The 19,929-nt window shown below is 29.2% G+C and overlaps 1 long non-coding RNA gene across 3 annotated transcripts in view; it reads left to right on the top strand.

The window, feature by feature from the left end:
- Positions 1-17,552, top strand: part of LOC111625009 — a 37,482-nt gene extending 19,930 nt beyond the window's left edge. For all 3 annotated transcript variants that reach the window (XR_002756669.1, XR_002756670.1, XR_002756671.1), the window contains exons 3-4: positions 14,099-14,219; positions 17,468-17,552. This is a non-coding gene — a long non-coding RNA (uncharacterized LOC111625009). The remainder of the gene's footprint in view (positions 1-14,098; positions 14,220-17,467) is intronic.
- Positions 17,553-19,929: the final 2,377 nt, after the last annotated feature.

The raw sequence follows: 19,929 nt of genomic DNA, 5'->3' as shown, positions 1-19,929 counted from the left end.
TGATTTTTATCCTTTGCTTCTAATGTGGCTTTATGTTGCCGATCTTACCCCGCTAGTCATGATTTCGAAACATTAAGTACAACCCTGAGAACAGAATGCCAAGCCACGATCTGGCCACGTGAATAAGTTGAAGTTACATCCTTCTAACAGGAAAAGTAACTTTCGTTATCATGGAATTATAACAAAACCTGCCAATTCAATATAAATGGAAAAAAAATATTATATGGAATTGAACGAAAATGAAAATTTGCTTGATAATTCAACTACGCTTGTTGGAGAACAATAAAAACACTACACTCAACAAGCCACCAATAAAACTCAACTGCCTAACCTATAACCAAAGTCTCCTTTTAATTTGTTTTTTAAAAAAAGTGGTTGACAAACTTGCCCCGCATGCCGAAGTTGCCCCGATCTCCCCTATATCATAGACCTATTATAGATGAATAACATTGTATTTACAGATAGACAGATACATGCATACATAAAGATATAAACAATATAAATAAATTCAAAATATTTATCCAACGCTGTAGCATTGGATTAATATTAAATTTTATCACCTATCTACAAGTAGTTCTACTATGGCTAAGAAAGTTTTCGCGCATTTTTCAAAAAATAAATAAATAAAATAACTTTTTCAATATTTTAAATTTTAGAACCCCTAATGGCTTTAAATCAATTTAGTCCTTTTTAAAAAAAAATTGTTTTGAAAACTTCACATCAGTAAATGCGCGATGAGAGAGTTATTATTATAGATCTTGTTGAAAATGTCTGAGAAAATACTATTCTAGATATCAAAATCATATTTCAGCAATAGGAAAACAAAGATTGTTTGGTAAAAATTGATACAGTACATGTTTCTTCCATAACAATTTTATTTTATAAAATATATCATCTTATATGAATAAAGTAATATGTTCTGAATCTACTAAACGTGAATTCAGGAACTGAAACTGCAAAAACAAAAAAAAAAAAAAACACCATTTTTAAGCTAAACTGAATTTTGAAAAATAAAATATGAAAAACGAAGTCGATAAACTCTTTTGCTTACAGGAAATAATTTCATAGAAGTTATCAATAAAAATTCTATATCCTTGAAAATTTATTGTTTAGAGATACATGTATATCTTCTCTTTGACCTATTTAAGAGTGGAGTTCACGTGCGGGTACCAGGATAGGAAACGTGTCCAATTCCTTCATATCAATAAAAGTAGTGGTAACCAACATGCAACAATTAATCTATTATCCATCTAAACATTTGGACAAACAAACGTTGTTTATCGATAATTATTTTAAAATAATTTTATTTTGTAAGTACAGTATTCCAAATTTTATTCCACTTTTGTAAATCATGCGTATCTTTTATCGGAAACTTTATTAATATCTCAGACAAGGAAGCGCATTAACAGAAAACTTCAAAATGAGTTTAGCTCGTATGTATACACTTCAAAACTGATCAATCATAAAGTAATTACTCCATTAATGCAGATGTAAATTCTTGGGGGTTTTTTTCGTTTTTTTTTTTTACTTAAAAGTTCATTACGTCTCTGAAAATATTCGTCAAAAAAGCAAAAAATCATATTTTTATAGTAAAGATGAGAGAAAGTTGTAAGCTATATTATATAATGCTTGAAAGAAGATATATTTAGAACAGGAAAAGGTTTCTGGTTCTTTGCTGAAGATTTCTTTAGTCTACTTACGGATTCTACCTGCAGCTATTTGCTGTGACTGACACGACTAGCTATTTAACAGGAAGAAAAGATCTCAGGGGTATGAAGATTACTTCTAAATCCTGATGTCGATAGTGAAGATTTATTGATTTCCATTGGATATTTAATCGCTTGGGATTTTCAATGATACCAATAATTGTTTTTAATATAAAAATATAGATCTATCAGGAAGCTTAATAACATATTTTATCCTTTCTGGGTTGCCGTATATATATATATATAGATGGAGTCTATTGGTGGACATTCGATTCTAATTTACTGATAACCAGTGCTTAGTGGTCAATTAAGAGATCTTTCTCTGCTTCTAAAATATTCAAGCGTAAAATAATTAAAATATCGGAAATTTTTTAAAAAAGAAAAAAGTAACTTAGTTGATGGGATTAGAATATCTTACTAATTAAAGTAAAATGTAATTAGAAATTATTGGTTCATGAAACAACTATGCAGATAGATTTTTGGGGAAAGGAAAAAAAAAATTCGTTTTATTATCTGCTTAGTGGATTACACGGAAAGAGTTGTTGACTGCAGATGTCAGTTTTTTCATCATTTAAATTGATTGAAGTACGGACTTAAGAGGAGGTTCGAAATAAAATTCGAGAAAGGGAGCCGAACGTTACTAGACGAGAGCAGTCAATCAGCCACAGCTGCCCGACATCACTCCACTGTATTGCAGCGACCTTGGGTACAGGGTCGATAATTGATCTATTAGTTAGTTTTATTAAGATTTATTCCCTTCCTGTCAGATAAAAATTATCTGAACTTGTTTTAATTATTTTAGGCAATCCAACACTATTATCATCATCTCTTAGTGTCTCTCTCTGTACAAGAATTGCAATCTACTTTTAAAGTGTAAGCAATGCTAATTTCATTTCAAAGTGAGAGAAATGAAAGGCGAGCTTCTGTTTCAATCGGAACAGCTTCTTGCCTAATCACATTCCGGTAATGACGTCAGTGAAAGTGTGTTTTCTACCTCATTGTGATAGAAACGTGCGAAATTTGGAGTATTTCCAAACAAGGGATAAAAAGTTTAATTTCTTCTTAATTTCGAATTCCTCTTCAAAAAACCACTTCAAAAAATTAAATAAATAGAATAAAGTATTACTGTGGAGCATTCATTAAAACATTTCTAGAATTAGAATTTACAAAAAATAAAATAAGCATTATTAGTCAGAGCGTAGATTCGTACTGACGTGATAATTACTGACTTCTAGATTTTTTTTTTAACTAACCAACTCACAAAATACAGATTTAGAGTTCAATTTAAGAATATAAAATTTAAACAAAACAAAAATTTATTGGAGTGTAGAATTTAACGACATTCTTCATTTAAACGTTTTCAGGAAAATGTTAAAGTTTCTAAAATTCCGATCTTCAAACGAGCGTTTTTGAACGTCGATTAACGTCCACTGTTTTTATTCTATTAATGCAAATTCGGTTCACATCACACTCGCATTATTATTATTTAATAAAGAAAATTTGGTGTAATCTGTTGTTATAGCAATAGAAAACAAATTTGAAAGTTTTAATTACATATATTAAAAGTAAGAATTAAACAAAGTACTAAAGAAATGCATTACGATTAGTTTTAAACAGTGTGAATTGTTTATAGTTACTAATATAGCAGATAAAACTTAATGTAGTTCCGTACTTAAAATACTTTTATTGTGTTGCAATTTGAAAAAATTGTAGACCTATAAATTCCCCCCGTATGTCCGTCTGTCTGCCCTTCCTTAATCTCGAGAACAGAGTCAGATGGATGAAGGTCGAGACCAGATATGGAAAGATTAGGGGCAAGAGGCCCTGGTTAACTATATTTCTGGTTCATACCGAAAGTTACATTATTTCAATTCAAATATTTTCTCCTGAAAGGAGTTAGGTAGGTCACCGGCATGACTCTATTGCTAACAGGAAAAGTATGCTGTACGCTGTACAGGGGCAGGGCAAGACACTACAGTACTAATTTGAAGTGGAGAGCATAATTGCAGCCCGGCATTGTACTGATAATAAAAATAAATTGATAATAATTTTTAACACTAATTTAAAATAAAGTCTGCTGACGAAATCAGTTTGATAACTCAATCATAGTAAACAGATGTTCCTTAAAACCGTTTTCTTATTATAAACAAGTGATGCTAGAAAAATAAAGCATCTCGAGACTTTTAGATAAGATCAAATATTTATTTTTGAAAATATTGTAAACCAAAAAGTTATATATTTACTTTGAAAATAATACGAGTATGTTATACAAAACTTAACACACAATATATTTACTTAAAAATAACCGAAAAAGGAAAGCATCGTCTGAAGAGACATTAAACATCGAAATGTATTTCTAAAATAGTCTTTAAGTGTTGATTAATATAAACTATGTAATGTCTAAATTATAATAAACCTTAGTAATAATTGTATTAAGTTAACAAAGGCCAAATAAATCATTTAACCGTAGAAGTGGAAAAATGTCATCGCCATCTGTCAGAGAAGTTCTCATAAATCTCTTCTCTGGATGATAGAAGCAATCATACCAAGCTGTACGTGGACGAAAGCAATTTTATTAGTCATAGCTAGTCTTTACTATTAGAATAATGTAGTCATTAGACTGATTATCACAAGATTCAATTTTCTCTTAAAATGTACAAAGTAAAATTAACCAAAGACGTCAACTGTTAATGATGTTTAACACAACAGTTGGCATCTTGCGTTAGTTCAGTAGTTCAATATATTGTAGTTTTATTTTCTTTATTTACTCTTTTACCGAATTACGTTTATATTTTTAAAACTGTTTTTAAAAGAATTCTGTATACGTTTTAAAAAAGGCTAAAACTAAATTTTGGTAATCCCAATACTATAATTAATGCCAGGGAAAAAAAGAAAAGCAAAGTGGAAATAAAATCAAGAGAAGTTAATTCTCGTTTATCACATTTAGACAGACTTGTTCAAAATAAATCTAGATTTGCTGAGAATAATTCTCTCATCGATTTTTGTTTTATCATTAAATTTCAGAAGGTCGGATATTTCGTAAATGCTTTGTCGTACATCTCTTGTACATTTTTTTCTTATTATTTTTAACGTAAAAAATTGAAGTTACGGAGATTTTATTTGTTAGAATTACGGAAATGCCGAGGGAGGAATGAATTACATAATGTAAAAAAATTATATTTAACTTTTATAGATTATCTGAAAAATAATATTTATAAAGATTTGATAGTCAAGTGGAAGTGTTACGAACCCATTGGCAATGTGCCACCATTTATCGACTTTATGTCTCACAATTGTAAAGGTAACGGGCTTTATTCTTAATATGCTACGTGTGCATTTGTTTATGCCGCAATTCACTAAGATTGTATCAAATCATTAGCACAGAGAAAACTGGAGAGTATCGTCTCTAAGAAGTATAAGGTGAATGGTTGTGGACAAGTAAGGGAGTATTTTAAGGGCGAAGAGCAGTTTTGGGGTAGAAATAGTAATACGTTTTTGATGGTCTTACTGGTAGCAGATGTTTAAGTTTATATAGAGGATCAATTTTGAAAACTAGGAGAACGATATAACGACTATATAAATGGTGTTTTTTTTTTTAAACTCATAAATTGATACATGACATCTCGACAGTTGGAAAATCAGGTTTTCTTTATCTCTACTCTTCATCGACTTAATAATTATTTTTCGTTCAAAATTAGAGGTTTAATTATTGAATTGATTACCGTTATAAGGACGGTACTTTGTCCTGTATTCACAAAACACTTCCGACACTTCTACATATAGCTTGACTAATGATTTTTCACTAAAAGATGAAAATCAATAATTACAAGGCTCTGCTCTTACAAAAATCGTTATTAAAAATAAAATATTAAATCAAAAATATTATTTTTTATAAGAATAAACCTATAAATTTTATAAAAACCTCAGGATAAGTTAGATAAGAAGCGAAAATAGCCCTAATAGGAAGAAATAAAGAATTTAACGAGTTACATTTTGAAAGTAATCATTGCATTTATTTAAAAAATTTCCGTGTGAGTAGAGTTCGAGAAATCTTTCAAATTAACTTTGATTAAAGCAGTAGCAAATGCTCAGTTAATATTTCTTCGTAGGTAGCGATAAATGTGTTAGAGAGTGATTTATCAATCTAAATTTACTAAACTACTGATCTACTTGGAAAGAGATAAGGAAATGCATCTCTGGAGGGAAGATACATACTAATTGTCTGATTTTGACCACACCTGATTAGTAATACGTAAGACATGTTATTGTTTAATCGACAGATAAAATGAATGAATAGATGTTACGAATCCCTTTCATTTGAATGTTAATATTTGATTATTTTGCTGTATAAATTGAATAGCCGAACATACGTTTCTCCTTCTTTATAAATTGCTGTCTCACAATTGAAAGTAATGTACTTTAAAAATAACTTCGTTTCCTACAATATACAATAGCCTTTAATCACTGATGAAAGAAACCGAAAATGGCTGTTTATATGGTTTAGCAATTTTCACAATTACAGGATGGCATGATGGTGTTGTTTTATATTTTAATGTTCTTTTTTCATTTACGACCCTTTGGATTTTTGCCAAAAGTATATGTTTTAAAATTTCAAATACGCCACGATTCAGTGACATATTTAAGTCATTTGAAGAGAAGTATAATTTATCGTGCCTTATTAGGAAATTAAAAAAAAAGGTGCAAAAAATGTTGAGGAAGACTTGTTATTGTTCTTTTCTTTATTCTGTACAATTTCCTATAGTCTAGAGTTGATATCTTTTTGTGATATTAAGAAGGTTGAATTTTGTGGAGTACGTTTTTACTAGTCTAGTCACGCATCTCGAAGCTGTGTCATGTTCAGCTTAGAGCTAATAATGCCACGGTAGTAGAGAACTCTTGGATGAAGAACTAGACAATCCCCAAGAACATATGCTTCTGCAACTACTACTATTAGGCAATCTGACAAGATTTTATAACATTTTTACTTGTGTCAAGTTACGTGTTCTTTAATTTTATTAATTACGTGAATAAAGAATATAAAAGAGAAAGCATATAATTCATTATAGAATAATCAATAATTTCGTGATTGTTGATTTATTTTTAGTGGAATAAATTATTCATCTATTAAATTATTTTTCGATGAAGATTTATTAAACGTTCATTTTTAAAATTAATTTATATAAAAAAGAAAAAAAAAACTAATATTTTGCGATAATTTATAATGCCAACTGTTTCTATAAAATTGTTATTAATATTTGAACGAAATGGTAAATGAAGATTAGTATAGGAGATCAATACACAAGAAACTATATGGTATGAGCAATCTGCGGTAGAATTCATAACGATAAATAAAAGGAACGATGTAACAAGCTTCAATACCGAGTAAATGTAGACATAGGATACTTGGCAAAAATAAACATAGGATAGAAACAAATATGGAATAATGGATACAAGATAATACACGGAAATAATAGATATAAGAAATGTTAAGAAAAACGTACTTAGTAATTTTGTGCTTTAAATACTTTGAGGATTTCAATCGCTGTTATGTTATAATACGTTAATAGAATAAAATACAACAAATTTTAAATTTCTTATTAATCAAAAATAGCAATAACAATAAGCCATACGTGTACAGTTTATAATAAAATCTTAGATAAAGTTTTAAAATATTTAATTTTTTAGTTACGATTTTTCGTTTTAAAGAAGTTAGAGACGAAAAAATTATTGTATAAAATCAATTCTCGAATGGAAGTTTTTATAATGTTATGATATTCTAAGTTATATTCTTGGTCATAAGATATTCTTTCTTTCGGATTTTAGATGGCATGTCAACAATTTACGACCGTTTCCCATTGTTTACATTACACTCGAATAGTGACGGGGAGATAAAAAGTAGGATCGCGTTACAACTGCTAAAGAGAGAAAAGTTCGAAATTTTGTAATTTTTAAACGAAAATTCCAAATAGAGTATTTCTGCTCGTCAAACAAGCTTTAAAAGTTCGATTTATCAGTGTACAGACGTTTAATATCTGTCAGAATTCCGATCGATACCTCATAGATAGAAGGGGAAAAAAACTCATAAATATAACTTCACATTTCCGAAAATATTTTCCAGAAATATGGCACTGGTTGCGTTCTTTAATTAATTGGATACACTTAAGATAAACCCCAAAATTATCTACACGAAACGAATGCTGAATATATTATCACTGCATATTGATTTTTGGATGAAATATTGTAGTTCTGAGTGAATTTCGTCGGGATATTCATTGATTGTATACTTTCTTTCTATATTGACGTTTTTTCGGGATTGATGGTGTGTTTGCTATTGTTATGGTAATGTTTGTTTGTTATGTTTTAATTATATTGAAATATATGTTTAAACTATAGGTGTGCAGCAAATATTTTTCTTTAGTATAAGTTTATTGCTAAATATAGAGACAAATATTTATATTATAATAATATAAAAAAAATAAAACAGAACAATTGATTTATCTGTTTATATACATTTCTTATTTTAAAAAGAGCTTTCTTAATTATTTATAAATAAAATATAAAAATAAATTGCTTATACACTGATTATATAAAAACGATACGACAAAAAGTGTCAGAAACTATTATACCTTGTCAACATGTTTTAATGTTAGTGGTGATGTGTATCGTGTAGAAGCGAAGTTTTATATGTTGTAAAATATAATTTTCACAAGCTTTATAATTGCGACAATTTTTCTTTTAAATCTATAAAGATTGATTCGAGATCGAGTGCTAAGTTGACACTATTAAAAACACTTTCGAAAGAGATTTATATGATCCAGTAATTGTCTTAGAAATAGGATAAAAATTCAGACATCAAAGTTTAAAAACGACTTGAGTTGTTCAAATTCCTTTTTCTTGAGGTTAACATTCTTTCTAGAAGAGTCAACATCAATCAAAGTTTGTGCCAAGTCAATAGAATCATCGTTAAATTTATCCAATGGATAAAATATATATATATATTCTTAAAGTATATTTTTTAAAACAGATAATATCGAACGTGTAATGATAATTGATCACTTAATTGCATATAAATGGTTAATATTTTAGAAATGATATATTTCCAATGGTAAATCTTAATGTAGTTTTCATGGAGAAAAAGAAAAATTTTAACATATATAAACATATTTCCTCGATTTTTTACACGAAAAAAAGTCTTTTTTTTCCATTTGTTATATGACTGGCGGACATTTAAAGTTGTGATTTTCACAGCTTATAGTCACCTGTACATTTCGGTACAAGTTCAAATGGAGATTTTTCTAGCTAACTTAGCTATCCATCTATCTTTGTCGCACTTTTCCCTTTGGCGACAATCTGGCGTTGAGACAAAAATCAATTAAACACACCGGTAGCCATTTTGGCTCCTCTTCAGGCACTCAACAGGTTTTTTTATCCCCTATCATTTAGGATTTTGGACTTGCAGACCCTACCACATGTATTGTAGAGTGATCCACATCTCCCATATTAATTTATAATTTATCAAAATTTCGTTTAACGGCTTAAAACATTAACGTTTTCTCCATCTCAGCAATCTTATAAAGTAGGCAATGTAAAGAAAACAGTGAGTTTTCTGTTTTTCTTTCGAGGAAGGAAGCTATGAAAATATTTTAACTTGATTTACACAAAACATCAACTTTTGAAATAGGTAATATCTTAAAAAGCTAGTTTCATCGGGTACATTATCAAATTTAAAGGAATCTATAGATTGAGAGGCATAATATATTCCTATATACACAATTCCTGGATTGGAATTTTTACTTTAAAAAAGAATTTGACAACTGGCAACACTGTTAACTCGAGTGAACCAGCAGAAAATTTACGTACTACTACAGAACGAATAAATTGCATACTCTTTCCTCGGAATACACAGAGTGGAAAGGAAAAAAATGAAATTTCCAGGTTTGTCGAAGAGTTATTGGAAAAAGGAAGTGATTGGATCGTGCTTAGGTGAATATTTCACAATTTTGGATTTTACTGTACTTGAATATATGCCAGGATTGACTAGATTCTATTATTTATGTCTTGGAAAATACAAATGCGTTTGGATTGGACGTACAGTACATGCCATATTCAGTCTAAAATCGTACATTCAATTTTAATAGTGTGAAAGTATTTGCAGCTGGATTTATACAACAGATCTTTTGTATTAGAGTAATCTGTTTGACATAAAAACATGACAAACGATCGAATAAAATATAACTATAAATTGTAAGTAAAAAAATGAATAATGAATACTCTATTAGTAACAGATTTCTTTAAACAATAATTATTAATGAGTAAATTATTAGCTTGCACCTTTAACTCTCCGAAAAACAATTACTGTGCGATTAAAACTCTAAAAATGCAATTAATTGTAATTTTTGTGTTAAATACACAAAAATTACAATTAATTGCATACTTATGATTTTTCTATAGAACTATTACTTAAATAGTAATAGTTCTATAGAAAAATCAAAAGTATTCGCCGATAATGTAAAATTAATAAATGAATTTATGAATGAGAATAACGCTATTTAATTGCAGATGCATAACGATAACTCACGTCTGCAATTTTTTAATCATAAAAATATTATTTATGAACATGTTTATTTTTTCGAATTTCATTCTAGTTAAAAAAGGATTTAAACTGAAAATTCCTTTTCTAAACTGATAAATGTGGCCTTTTGGGAAATCTTTATCCCGATTGAACAATCCGACGCTCATATACTACAATCTAAAGAATAACTCTAAGATATAAAACACTATACAATTGATTAAACAAAAATCTGTACGGATTTTTAAACACATTCACTCTTAACGAAAAGTTTTATCCTATCAAAAAATCAATAGTTGCGAACAGGAGAATTATAGATACATCGGATAATTGTTCGACTTTATCTAATACAATAAAATCAACTACACACAGTAGTTTCGATCTAGATCCAATAATAGTCGAATATATTTAAGTCAATAAATAGTAAATTTATAGCGTCGTGTTTGACATTTTTAAGAATTTAAGAAGTAGATAAGAACAATACATTTGAGAACTTGTTGGAAGTGAAATTGTTGAACGATTCGGTAGCTAAATGGACACACCTAGTGTGAAACATTGGGTGGAGTGTACATGCTACACGCACATAAACTAAATGACGGAGAATGCAGGATGTAAGATTATAAGCCGTTTAAAATATTTAAACGTATCAGCGACGTATTTCAATCCAAGCAGTCGACGTGCATTTAATTATAAATAACATAACAACACTAAGCTTACCTGAAAAACACTGCAATGCGTCGCTATTTTACTTACAGACAAACACATCTAAACGTCTTAAACACAAGTCAAATGCGTAGAGCAGACAAACTACGGTGTGTTCCATTGATTACGTTCAGACTCATCTGGTTGAAACCAGTCGATCCGACAGCCAACCGTTTCCCCCCAACGTCCAAAACACGATACGTACGAGCGAAAGTTATTTTCACCCGGAGAAATACAAAATGCAGATATACAGCCAACAATATGGCGGACTAGCAGTCGGTACCACACAGAGATGCGGCACAGCAAGAGTTATACAAATGACAAACGTCCAAAGAATCTTACCTGTCTACGATGGGGATTAACTAACTAGGACGTTCGCAATACGCTGCATCTTTCTTCTCTTCCCAATTTACATACTTATGTAGTTATGTAGATTAGGGAGTTAACCACCGCATATTTTTTCTTTTTTTTATCCCTCTTGCTACATTTGCTACAGGTGTCCGGTCGGCGATTGATCACAGGTTATAGAAAGACGATTATCCCAGGCAGTCGCTGGCTTAAATGTTTTGTCCGCGGTACCGTCTGTCCGACTGATTCACAGTTCGGTTTGCTGAGAAATAGCATGGTTGCTAGGTTACAGAAACTGTACGTACAATTATAATAAAAGAGTAAACAGAATTTAACATGTTGTGAATGGCCGTCTTGTGTGTGTGTGTGTTGTATGTGTGTGTGTCTGTGTGTGTATATATATTTATATATAGAGAGTTAACTGCTTTGTTTACTTAGATTTAATAATTATATATACATACAGTTAATAAATACTGTTATAGAATTTCGAAAAAATCTAGTAATAATCTTCCGGTAACAGTCGTACACTTAATCGTTTGGGAGAGGCTTTAAAATTAAATAAATTGCAGTAGAACTATATATTTTTAGAAAGCAAAAAGAAATGGGTAGTTAAACTTTTATTAACCGTTTAGAAAAAAAATGAAAGGGAATGTTTTATTTTTAATATTTTCAAGAACGCCTGGTAAAGAGATTTTACAATAAAGCAGAGTAGTCGTGCGGAGAAGTTGCACAGGATGATACTCATAAAAAAAATTAGGAAAAATTAAGTTTATCATGATAAGTTTAAAAGCTAAATAAGATTAGGGTTTTATTTCGGTTATTTTGTTTTTAAAAGGATAATGGGACTATGCATCTGTTTTAGTGAGCTCTTAACAACTAAGATAAATAAAGATTAGCATCTGATAAAAGAATTAATGTTATTATTTATTGATCACTTTTTCTTTCTTTCTTTAACCACAAGGCATGACATTTAAGAGAATGTCGGGTTTTTCGTTCAAATCATGGATTATTAATAATTAATTTGCAGATAAAGGGAAAGTCTATTAGCAAATGTCTCGATAAGATTTATTTCTGTAAATTAATCAATTAATTTTTATTGAATTTTGAATAAATGCGATTGCAATATTCGTCATCCATTAACGAAAAAATTGAGAATAAATGAAAACTTCCCATTTAATTATTTGCGATTTTTTTAAGTCGAAGTTTAAAAATTCTGTATAAATTAAAAAAAAACACAAACTTTTTTCTTCTGTGTGGTAATATTTTTGGCTGAATTATCCAATTATCCACTGCAGTCCGATACGCTTTACCCACTTACCTCTATTTCTAGTTGGGCTGGTCTCTGTCTGTAAATTCACACCTCCCTTGACTTTCCAATCTACCTGACCCTTTGATCACGTGACATAGTAGTTTGTCTATGGATGTGTAGAATCCTCTATCGTCCCTGATACTCACTCCTGCCTCTTTGTGCCTGTTGTGAAGTAGTGCAGCCGAGTGCCGCCTCTGACGTATGGCGCTACCGTCTCCATACTGGAAGCTGTCTAATGGTTGATGTAGGTGTATATGTCCTGGATGACATAAATAAACAAGAATTTGAGAATTTCATAAAAAAAAATGTATATATAAGAAAAAATTGTTTGGCGAAGCCAGCGCCCAGCTTGTTTATCTTTGGAATTTTAACACATCGGAGTGCCTAATAATTTGATCAAAATCTTAGGAAGAAGCGCGAAAAAATCGCTAGCTGCACATCACATCATATCGACAACCGTCTCGGAATGGGTTATTGGATCCTGCTGTGACGGCAAGGCATTCTGGGACAAATTACTCCCTTCTGACCGACTAATGTTGGTAGAAATTTTTAAAGAAAAATAATTTAATCCAGAAAATTGAAGTGTTTTTAAATATGATTTAGTCTTTTAAATGTGGAAAAACTGGAGTAAATTTAATATTAGATGTTATACTAGCCTTTAAAATATCTCAACTGCATAGAAATCTTAGACAAAGTTTAGAAATTGATTCTCGCCTTCCAGCTGTTTTATTATATAGATCTTCCTATTTTCTGTTTTTCCTCATTTCGTTTATTAACTTACAAACGAATTTTCGTTCTGTTTATTTTAAATATATTACAGTATTATTATTATTATTATTATTTTAATAATCTTAATTTATAGAATAGAAAAATAAGGATTGATATAAAATGTGGAAATGACAATAAAAGATTTATTTCCGTTGGAAGTTATATTCATTTCGCAATTATCTAGCGGAAATTCTGTACTATATTCCAATTTCCGAATGTGTAAAGAAAAGAAGTAATGGATGAAAAGTAGGCTTTTTAACGGATTAAGTTTCTCTTACAAGTTAGTTGTATGACTCTAGTTTTGTATTCCTTCTAAAGCACAGACAAAATAAGGACTTTTATGTTTGTTCCTGTTTTGTCTTTAATCTGCTTGGAAGCGAAGCAGGACATTGTTCTCTCTTCTTCTTTCCCTCCCCCAAAATAAAATAAAATAGATCTGTGAATGTAGATTTCTAACCTGTAGATGCGAATTGTATATTTAACCAAAAAAAAAGTACAATTATTGTATTAAAAGTAGACTTAAATTCTAGTAAAACAGAGTTGAATTTTTTTTAACACAACCAATTAGTCAGTTCTTCCTTTCGAAATTTAATTTATTTTTTATTATTATTGTTATTCCTTTTGTAAACTGTATAGAACATTTCAATATTTCATAACTTTTCTAGTATTGCAAATAATTTTCGGATGTATTGACAGAAAGCACACACGGTGGATTATAAAATGACTCCTCGGGGATCGCTACATACCTGAGAAGGGATGGAAGATTTATTCTCCGAGAAGAAGGAAATTCTCTATAGTGTTTGGACTTCGTACTGAGGTAGGGGAAAAAATCTATTTTCAGTTAAGAATTCTTCAATCATAATATCAAGCAGCATATATATGTTCGTAATTTATTTATTTTAAATGGCAAAAATTAAAAAAAAAAAAAAACGATTAAAGAAATGTGGCCGAGCGAGAAGTTAGTTCTTATAAACAGTACACGTGACCGGTTGTTAACCTCTGAACTTCACAGATATTTTTTTATTGGACAAAATACACAGATGACAATTTGCGCTTCTCTAACGTCGATAACGACAAAATTGTTAAAGCGGACAATCGATATTTTCCCATTAATGTTACTAAATAACAGTTATGTGTTATTTGACGGCAGATAATTTTATTTTACGAAATAATATAATTCATCGGAGTTATATTGAAAATATTATTTGTATAATTTCGCTTCGTGGTTAATTTTCCAAAATATATATGTATATTTTTTGATAAGAATAAAATCCTTAAAACTTAATGTCAAAAATAAAATCTATACCTTGGCTCTATTAAAAAGATAAGTATTATATTAAGATAAGTAGAAAAAATCGTTGACAGACATTGATTAATGGAGAGTGAGATTTTCCATTATATACATATAGAGTATGTAAGATTAATACTTCAAACTTTCGATAATAAATTGAATAATTTATACATATATAATATCGGGAAAAAAATGTTTAAACTATTAACAAAACGAGCATTATCGAATATTTAGTATTACCGTACGAAATACTCCCGATCATTAATTTAAAAAAAAAAAATTGGGATCATTGCTTAGTTGATTGCTGGAAAAAAGAAGAAAAGTTAGATTTTTCAATAATCTACTGGATCGATTAGTTATTTTGTATGTCGACTTCGTTGTCTGCGTTTTAAACAAAGTAAGTAGGTACTAAGTAATTGGAATAGGATGTTGTAATTGCATTAAACTGAAGCCGAGTTGTCTCCTCTTGAAATCATCAAGACGCACTTTCAACCAGACAGTGTCAGCTCTTGCATATTCTAATCTCTTTTCCTAATGTCATGCAAATTGACTGATGGAAAATGTCGAATTATAGAAATAATCCTATTGTAACTTTTTTCTTTTTTTCTTTTCTCTTCTGTTTCCAAAGTTTGTAATCGTTTGAAATACAAATTTTTAAACTATTATCGAATTTGATGATTGCTTTTTTATGCTTATTCTTCATTATTTAACAATAATTTAGCTTGTCTAGTGTTTCCCAATGTAAGTTATTTAATGTATTAATGGTCTTTTTTTCTAGTAGCGGTGTTAGGTATAGGTCTCATGCTTTTAAGGGCTTCAGATATAAGCTTGTTCACACTCTTCTTGATCCTAAACATCGTGTGATGTAGACTTCACAGTATACAATATATACTTTTATAAAAAAGGGCTTCGCAAGTGCGTGCTCTTCTAGGGCTTCGTGCAAACTAAACCCGCTACTAATTGTCGACCCTTTAACCGACCGTAGGGTATTCATGGTTCATAATCCCCATTGGGAAACACTATATTAACCGATAGAATTTTGTTTTTAATTTTTCGAATTATTAAAACTGTGGAAGTGGATTAAATTTATGCTCGGAAGATAAATATGTAAAAATAATTTTAAATGTTAGGTCACCGGCGATAAAATGTTTCTCGAATATTTTTCTTTATGAATTAAAAAAAAAGTTCAAACCGATAATAAGATTTCGTTGTTAATTTTCAGAAATAATTAACATTATTAAATAAAATGTTTTTCATAATTAAATTGATTTTAATAAAATCAAAAAATAAACATATATTAAATTAGCTAAACTGCTATAATTAAACAAAATATAAAAAAAAATTATTTTAAAAAAAATCAATATTTTCGTTGTTTTAATTTACATCGCCATCTACCGAAAAAAATTCAAAACACGTGATAAAATTTCATTATACTTTTTTTGTTTGTTTTTTTTTTACTATTTTTCCCTCCATTTTCCTTATTTTATTTTCTCTTTTCTCTTTTTTTTTTTAAATTCTGTACACGATTAAGCAATATTTCTACATCAGAGCAATGAAAATAAAACGGCATAAACATTAAAAGGACGGAGAATGGTCCTCGGTGCACCTTGGGTAATATAAAAGAGATATGACGTCATTGAGGCGGGAAAAAGGCAACTTGGTGTGCTGACGACACTGGTACGTCATCACGGTACAACTATCGCCATCTAGAAGCGAATCCGAAACCGAACGGATAGAAAATTAATCTAGTAATTATTAATACTATTAATACTAATAATTGACTAATATCGTTAAAACATTTTAAAAATGTATTTGCAATTATTCGTAATTTTTTCTCGACATTAGAAAGTTTTTTTAGTCTAATTTTAAGAAAAATGTATTTATAAGAGCAATTTTTACTCGGGAATTAATAAATCAATAAAAATAACTCATGGAAATGTATACCGTGAAAACATACCAAGTTTATATATATATATTTTATATATATACACACACACGCACACACACAGATATATATTTATATGTATAAGGCAGCCTCGTGCGCACCGTGACGTCACTGCTAAGATATCTAATCGACACAGATATGTAGAATTGTATATCGATAATATATTTTTCTTTTTCGCTCCGAAAGAGAGAGAGAGAGATAGAGAGAGAGATAGATAGATAGAGGAAAAAACAACCGTTCATAAACCCTCCACAGGTGGGTTGCCATTAGTACATGTGCTCGATGGTCTCCTAGATTGAGGCTTGACGTCAGATGACGCCGGAGCCTGACGCTCCGTCGAGCGAACTATTGCTATATTAGCCGCTAGAGGAGCTATAGCCGATGGATGTGGCAGTGCTGTAGTCATTGGATAGGGCGACACCGATGACGGAACTCGAACCACAGCGGCCATGGCGTTCATCCCGTTGACGCTTCCTAAAAATAAACATGATTAGAAATCAGTAAGGTATATGAAGTTAAAAAAATTAAAATCTCTATTAAAAATTTTTAATTAAATTTTAGAAACACTCATTTATATATATATATATTAATTTTGTTCGTTGATAGAAATATAAAATTTTGTTTTTCTCTCAACAGATGGCTCTTTACACGAAATATTCACACACACACACATGCCATAAATGTAATACATATTTATAATATTTATTAAAAGTACAATTTTTCTGTTTATAAAAACTTTTTCCTTGCCGATATTTTAAAAATAAAACTGCATTATTTAAAAGTTTTAAAGTAGTTGGCTTAAAAATTGAGATTTTTTTTTAATCAACAGATGGTGCCACTAATGGGAAAGCAAGAACGAAATGAAATTTGCATAATCTATTTATTTTTGAATAATAAAGTATGAAAAAAAAGAGGTAAAAATCTTAATATATTTATCTCATATACAAATATTTTTTAAAAATTTAACTATAAATATACATAAAACATATTTGAACACATGAAAAATATTTAAAATAATCTAAACATACAGTAAAAAAAATAATATTAAATATTTATATATACTCAAAACTGTATTAATTAAAAAGAAAGAACTTGAAAAATAACATTAACATTATTTTAAAATTTTTATAAGCTTAAAAATATCTAAAATTTTCCATATAAAAATGTAATAATTTGCAAAACTATAAAAACTAACATAAACTATCTTAAATTATACTTTAACAGACGTTAATAATTACAGAATTTATTGACGTTTCCTAACCAGTTTCTAGTTACGTAACAAGGCTAATGATAAGTTTTATCTCGAGTCATTAACCCAAAAAATATTATTATCCCTCGCTATCTCTCTACAGTTTCGATAATGAAAGTGTAAAATATACAGATTTGAAGATATGTGTACCGTACATTTTATCATATATATAGAAAGATAAAAAAAAAGAAAAAGAAAAAGAAAGAAAATCTTACAAATTTGCATTGAAAATATTTATATAATTCTGAGAGAATCTAAAGTTTAAATTGTCAGAATTAATTTAATTGATAAAACTCGTGAATGATTTTTAATGAGAATTCGAGTTATGCTGGAAATTTTGGCATTCTGAATACAAATCTGTAATCTGTTTTATAGTTTTGGGTTTATTAGTAAAGTCAACCTTGTTTTTCCAATATAATAAATTCATTTAATTGGGTTAAGTATCATAAAGTAATAATCCCATTTTCCAAAAATTAGGACACCATAAACTGCATTACAAATAAATTAAAGGTAATAACGCAGTTATTCATCCGTGCCTTAAGACTTTAGAAGATATCTAAATATTTATCTAATATGTTCATTTTAGTGTTTTATTTTAAAAAATAAAAATAAAATTTGACATTTCAGTTTGTAGACTTTGATTCGATAAGTCCATTAACTGAACGAATAATTGTATGAGGAAATTTCATGATCTAACGAAAAATTTAAATAGAATTATTACTCTTTATTACATAATTATATTTTAAAGATGTAATTATATGTTGAAGATAAGCTACATTGTACATTTAATTATATACAAAAAAAAAAAAAAGATATTACAAATAGATTTCTGTCAATCTTTCTTAATAATTGTTATTATTAGGCCTATACAAAATTTTACCGCGAAACATTTAGAACGTTTACATAAACCAGTGGTGTCCGAACTTTTCGATTGGTGGGTCAAATTGTTTATAAGTCGTAGGTAGGTGGGCCACATATAGCTGTATATTCCATAGGCCTATTTCTATCATTTATAACTAGTGTCAAATATGTTTGCCGGGCGGATTTGGCCCGGGATCTTTGTTTGGCACCACTGATGTAAACAATACAAATTAAATATTGTCATACAGGTTTCTTAAATATACAATTAAACAAGCGTTCTCGAGTGAAAATCGTACCGGGAATAAATGAAAATGATCTATGATTCTTTCTTTCTTTTCCGCTGATTGAAAATACATATATTTAGTAATATACAGTATATATCGCTATTATCGTCATTTTGACATTGCCGAAATTGAAATCTATAAAATATTATGTAATCTAACAGAAAACGTCATCGGTTTTTAAGAAAATTAAATGGATTAAATGACTATTCGAATTGTAAACTATCTATTTTTAATGAATAAATATAAGAAATAAACCATAAAAACATATTATTTTCCCCTAACTCATTCTGCCAGATGAAGCAACAAGTTTTCAGTTTTTAGATATAAAAGAAATTTATTCCATGCATTTTGTTGTAATAGAGTGGTTCCATTTCATTTTTATTTTTATTTTTGAAAATGTAAAAGTGAAAAAAAAATATATATATATATATCTTTGGAAAAAAATACTATAATGAGAAGTCTAACTTAAGATATAGGCCTATATATATATATACATATATACAAGTAATATATTAAGATATACAGGTAACCCCCGTATAACACGGTAGTTAAGTTCCAAAAAATTGCCGTGTTATGCGAATTTGTGTTATACGAAACAAAGAACTAGTACGAAAAGGAGGGTTAGGTTCCAAAAATTAAAAAACATGCTATTATATTTTCATAATTAAGATAAATATCTTTATTAAAATTTTCTTAAGTGATACATAATAATATAAATTAAACGATGTTTTCTTCGTAATCACTAAAAGCACTATTAACCGAGAGCGTTTTCTTTTTGGAAAGTTATCCTTATCCTCTGAGTATTTTTCTGCATTATCTTCAGATCCATGCTTTACCTTTTGCAAAAAGTATGTAATTTTAGATTGCTTGCTTCTAGTTAAAAGGTCTTTATAAATT

This window comes from Centruroides sculpturatus, unplaced genomic scaffold (genome assembly GCF_000671375.1).
Source record: "Centruroides sculpturatus isolate CEXI.00-Female unplaced genomic scaffold, Cexi_2.0 scaffold269, whole genome shotgun sequence".
Classification (NCBI taxonomy): domain Eukaryota; kingdom Metazoa; phylum Arthropoda; class Arachnida; order Scorpiones; family Buthidae; genus Centruroides; species Centruroides sculpturatus.
The sequence above is the reverse complement of the archived record's forward strand: the minus strand, read 5'-3'. Positions and strand labels throughout refer to the sequence as shown.